Here is a 6,553-nt window from a genome sequence, read left to right on the forward strand (position 1 = left end):
CCGTATCTGCAGGTGAGGCTTGATTTGTAGAGGATATAGGGGTGCACTTTCTCTCTTTGATCTGAACACTATTGCTGTTGCAGCTCAGGCATGTACTCACGTTTTAAGAATTTGTGCAGTGCCATCAGCTCCGCGTGGGGCTTCGTTGCAAGGTGGGGGTAAAGGAAAGGAGAGGGGAAGATGCAACTACTGTCAAACTAGTTCTTCTCCTTTCTCTACTTGGATAGCTGATGTTTTGGGAACCAAATGTCGGACTTAACCTTTGTCTCTTGTGAATGTCTGTCTTCGTGCTTTTGGCCTACTTTTTAAGGTCTCATTGAGATTCTTCTGAAATCTGATTCTGTTGCCTTAATATATTAAATATTTCTCCCAAGTTTGATTTGGAAAAAGTTTCCTTCAGATCACTAACAAAATGTTTAAAAGGGCAACAGGCCAAGAATAGAGCACTAAAAAGTCAGTCTCTGACAATGATCCACTAATCCACACGTTGATTTAACCCAAGAATCAATTCTTTTACTAAAAAAGAGTTCTGTCTTTTACTAAGGTTGAATCAGACTGGAAGCTAGAATACCTTGGCATTCCCACTTGAATCAGTAGAAAATATTAGAGGTAAGTGTAACTCCCCACTGTCCTCTTGATGGTACTTAGTAGTATCACTGTGTCCAATTTTGTCATAGAAAGAAATGAAATTCAGTTAGGTTCCTTCAGTTAATGGTGTTAATTTCAAGAGGTCAGCTCTAATTAATTAAAATTTCTTGAAGAATAGACTCATAGGCTTTTTGAGTCAAAGAAAGCTTAGAAATAATCTAACACTCCAAGTTCCTTATTTTTAGGTGAAGAGATTAAGAACTGGAGAGACAGGGGTGGGGGGGGGTGATGAATTGTGCGATTGGGATTGACATGTATACACTGATGTGTATAAAATTGATGATGAATAAGAACCTGCTGTATAAAAAAATAAAATAAAAAGAACTGGAGAGATTAAATGACTCACCCAAGATCATCCAGAAAATTATCTGTAGTGCAGGGCCTCACAACCACATTTCCTGAATGCTCATTCAATGCTTAGTGTTTCATATGATTTAAAATTAACAATGAAGAAGCAGTCAGTGGGTAGTCAAGAGTTCAAGGACTGAAAACAAATTAGGGTTAAAGTTTTTTTATCTTGTTACTCCACATTTGACTTGATCTAATAGCTATAATGTGGTATTAAGAAAATATTGATGAATAGATGGTTTGATGGATTTCTGTTTCGGGTTTGAAACAAAGCTCATTTGGCTATGTTTCTATATAATATTATCCCCTACCTTGAGGTTTAATGTCTAAATCCATATGACACATGGGCTGAAGAGTAATCTACTACAGAGTGAACTTCAGGCATAAACTGGCTTTTTTTTACATCTTTATTGGAGTATAATTGCTTTACAATGGTGTGTTAGTTTCTGCTTTATAACAAAGTGAATCAGTTATACATATACGTATGTTCCCGTATCTCTTCCCTCTTGCATCTCCCTCCCTCCCACCCTCCCTATCCCACCCCTCCAGGCGGTCACAAAGCACCGAGCTGATATCCCTGTGCTATGCGGCTACTTCCTACTAGCTATCTACCTTACGATAAACTGGCTTTTGGAACATATGTACCACCAGCCTCAGCAGACTAACAGCAAAGCAAGTAACTGAGAAACCTATTAGGAGGGTCTTCAGAGCCACTTATTTGTAGCAAAAGTAGATTACTTGAAACAAAAATGAAATTTTTATTTGAATTTTTCTTTCAAAAATGCTTTTAGTTTTGAAAATAGTGAGACAAGAACTGCTAAGAATGGTCAGTATTAAAGTTCAAATTGGTATTGGTAAGGAGGCCATAATAATATTTTATATCAACTAAAATACCATAAAATATTAGAGCAACTCAAAAGATTGTGAGGGAAATTAAAATGAGAAATTAAGAGATGATCTTGAGGCACAAAGATGTTTGTTTCATGGCCAAATGAGTGCAAATTTTTTCTTTTTTAAATGCTAAGAAAAATAAGTCACCCATTATGCTTTCAAGCACAAACTTGAAAAAGAACATCTGTAGTATTTCATGGCAACATTGTTGAATTCTTCATATTTAGGACACATCTTTTTCCTGAAGATGGTATCTTTTGGTATCCTCTTTCCTGAAGAGGAAGTCCTGTGAACTCTAAGACATGTGATTTAATTCAAAGAACCATTAATGACTAAATAAACAGCTCCAAAGAGAATCCGGATGGAAATTAAGGACCTCAAAGAGGAGCTGAAAGATTTTACTCTTAAATAAAGAATATTCAAATAATATCTGTAATAGCAGCAATACTAGTCCCTTATAAAATATTGTGTTCCTCACATAAGTTATAAGAAAAGTATCTGCACTCAACAAACTTACAGTACTTCTAGTTGAAGCATAAATAAGTGAAACAAACATTAAGGGCATAGTATCAAGAGAGGTTGACCCTACTCTGACCATACAGGTACCAAGTACCAGGAATTACAACCTCAATCCCTGATTTGTACCTCTGACCTCCTTGCCTCAGTTCACTCAGCTCTCCTCACCCTGCCTGGCAGTAAGCATCTCCAACTCCAGCTCCGGTTTTATTCTTAGTTTCATTTTGTTTTGGTTTTTAATCAGGAATGGATGTTGGATTATTTCAGATGTTTTTTCTGTGTCTATTGAGATGATTTTTTTAGTTTATTAATATGATGAATTATATTGGTTGATTAATGTTAACCCAACCCTGCATTCCTGGGATGAAATCTACTTCGTCCTGATGATTTATTTTATCTTTTTTATATATTGTTGCATTCATTTGGCTTATATTTTGTTTATAATTTTTACATCTCTATTCATGAAGGATATTAGTCTGTAGTTTTCTTGTAATGTCTTTGTCTTGTTTGGGTATCAGTGCAATGCTGGCCTCATAGTATGAGTTGGGAAATATTCTTTCCTCTTCAGTGTTCTGGAAAAGTTTGTTTAAATTGTCATTATTGCCTTTTTAATATTTGGTTCAATTCACCTGTAAATTATCATCCTGAATATTTCTTCATGGGAAGATTTTTAACTACAAATTCCATCTCTTTAATAGATACAGGTTTGTTCAGGTTATCTGCTTCTTTAGGAGTGAGCTTTAGTAGTTTGTGTCTTCTAAGGAATTTCACCTTAGTTGTCAAATTCAGAGGGATAACAACAGTGTTTATAATAACAGTGTTTATAAAATTTCCTTATTATCCATTTATCATCTGTGGAATCCACAGTGATACCTCTCTCATTTCTGATATTGATAATTTATATCTTCTCTCTCAGTCAGGCTAAAAGCTTATCAATTTTATTGATATACTCTCAAAGAACCAGCTTTTGATTCCAATGACTTTCTCAGTTGTTTTTATACTTTCTATTTCATTGATTTCTGCTTTGATCTTTATTTGCTTCTTGTGTCTAGTTTGGATTTAATTTGCTCTTTTTTTTCTAGTTCCTTAAGATGAAAGATGAGGTCATTGTTTCGAGACTTTTCTTACTTTTTAATATAGGCATTCAGTGCTATAAATTTCTTCCTAAGTACTGCTTTAGCATTAGCTCAGTTTCTAATTTGCTGTTGTTTCATTTTTATTCAATTAAAAATATATTCTAATTTTCATTTTGATTTCTTCTTTGACTCGTGGATTGTTTAGAAGTGTGACATTTAGTTTTCACATCTTTGGGAACTTCCCAAATATTTTTCTATTGGTTTCTAGTTAGTTGAGTACAGTTGGGGACATATTGATATTTTGTATTATGACTCGAAACCTTTTATTAAGATTAGTTTTATGGTCTAGAATATGATCTGTATTGGTAAATGTTTCATGTGCATGTGAAAAGAATATGTATTCTTCTCGTTTTTTTTTATTTTTGGCTGCGTTGGGTCTTTGTTGCTGCACACGGGCTTTCTCTAGTTGTGGCGAGTGGGGGCTACTCTTCATTGTGGTGCGCGGGCTTCTCATTGCAGTGGCTTCTCTTGTTGCGGAGCACGTGCTCTAGGCACACAGGCTTCAGTAGTTGTGGCATGTGGGCTCCGTAGTTGTGGCTCACGGGCTCTGGAGCACAGGCTCAGTAGTTGTTGCACACGGGCTTAGTTGCTCAGCGGCATGTGGGATCTTCCCGGACCAGGGCTCAAACCCATGTCCCCTGCATTGGCAGGCAGATTCTTAACCACTGCACCACCAGGGAAGTCCCTTCTTCTCTTGTTTGGTGCTTGTTCTATAAAGGTCAGTTAGGTCAAGTTGATTGATCATATATGTCAAGTCAGCTATATCTTTGCTAATTTTATGTATACTTACTCTATCAGTTATTAAAAGAGAGGTATTAAAATCTTTAACCATAATTGTGGATTTGTTTACTGTTCCTTGCAACTTTATCAAATTTTGCTTTGTGTATTTTGAAGTTCCATTATTATGGGCATACATATTTAAGATTTTTATGTCCTCATGATTAATGACCCATTTATCTTCTGAAATAACCATCTTTATCCCTGGTAATATCCTTTTCTCTGAAATCTACTTTTTCTTACAGTAAAATAGCTAATCCAAGAGAGAGTGGAAAAAATAGCTATCTTTTGACTGATGTTAGAATGGTATATCTTTTTCTGTCCTTTCACTTTTAACCTAATTGTGGCTTTATATTTAAATTGTGGCTTTGGTAGGAAACATATAGTTGCTCTTTGTTAAATAAAACTTCATTTTGAGACAATTGTAGATTCACATGCAGTTGTAAGAAGTAATGTAGAGAAGACCCATGTGCCCTTTACCCAGTTTTCCCCAATAGTTTGCAAAACTGTAGTAAAATATCAACCAGGATTTAACATTTACACAGTCAAGATACAGAACATTTGCTTCATCTCAAAGACTCCTCATGTTGCCCTTTTATTATAGCTACACCCACTCTCTGCTACTCAAATTCCTCCTTAACCCCTTGCAACCACTAATCTGTTGTCCATTTTTATGATTTTGTCAATTCAAGAATGCTGTATAAATGGAATCATTCAGTATGTAATCTCTTGGGATTACCGTTTTTTATTCAGTATGATGTGTATATCAAGAGTTTGCCCCTTTTTATGGTTTAGTATTCCATGGTATGAATGTAACACAGTTTGTTTAACCTCACCCATTGAAGGATACCTGGGTTGTTTCTAGTTTTTGGCTATTACAAATGAAGTTGATACAAACACCTGTATGTAGATATTTGTGTTAACATAAATTTTACTTCTCTGGAATAAATGCCAAGAGTACAGTTGCTGGGCTGTATGCTAAGTGCACATTTAGTTTTTAAAGAAACTGCCAAACTGTTTTCCAGAGTAACTGTACCATTTTATGTTCCTGCCAGCAACGTATGAGTGATCCAGTTTCTTCGCATCCTCACCAACATTAGGTATTGCCACTTAAAAAAAAAATTTTAGCCATTTTGATGGTGTATTCTATGTTCTAACTACTAGTTCTCTGTCAGATATGTGGTTTGAAAATATTTTCTCCCAGTGCGTAGCTTGTCTTTTCAGCCTCTTAACAAAGTCTTACATGGGGCAAAACTTTTAATTTTAAGGAAGTCCAATTTAACAGTTTTCATTTGATTGATCAGGTTGTTGATGTCAAGTCTAAGAACTCTTTGCCTGGCCCTATCCTGAAGATTTTTGTCCTATGCTTTTTTCTGAAAGTTTTACAGTTTTATATTTTATACTTAAGTTTATGATCTATTTTGAGTTAATTTTTGTGTAAGGTGTGAGACTTAGAGTTTTGGTTTTGTTTTGGTTTTGGAGGGGGCAGGGTTTGCCTATGGATATCTAGTTATTCCAGCATAGTGTGTTGAAAAGGCTGTTCTTCCTCCTTTGAATGGCATTGGCACCCTTGTCAAAGATTAGTTGGTCATATTTGTGTAGGTCTATTTCTGGGTTCCCTGTTCTGTTCCACTGATCTATGTGTCTATCCCTTTGCCAACACTACAGAGTCTTGATACTGTAGCCACATAATCTTGAAATGGGGTAGATTGTTTTCTTCCACTCTTTTTCTTATTCAAAAAAATTGATAGCTATTCTAGTTCCTTTACCTTTTCATATAAATTCTAGAATAATCTGCCTGTATCTACAAGAAATTTTGATAGGAATTATGTTAAACTTGTATATCAACTTGAGGAGAATTGACGATTTTACTCTGTGAATCTTCCAATCATGAACATGGTATTCTTTCCAATTATTATTTATATATTTGGTAGCTTTTACCGTATGTGTTGTACACATTTCATTAGATTTATTCCTTAGTATTTTTCTTTTTTTGGTGATTTTAAATGGTGTTGTATTTTAAATTGTTTCTGTGTGTTCATTGAAATATAATTGATTTTTGTATGTTTATCTTGTATCCTATGAACTTGCTAAACTCACTTATTAGTTCTAGACTTTGTGCAGCTTTCTTGGAATTTTCCACACAGACAGTCATGTCATATGTAAATAAGGACAGTTTTATTTCTTCCTTTCCAATCTGAATGCCTTTTATTGCCTTTTCTTGCCTTCCTGCACTG

The sequence above is a fragment of the Leucopleurus acutus genome, assembly GCF_964270905.1.
Source record: "Leucopleurus acutus genome assembly, chromosome: 15".
NCBI lineage: Eukaryota > Metazoa > Chordata > Mammalia > Artiodactyla > Delphinidae > Leucopleurus > Leucopleurus acutus.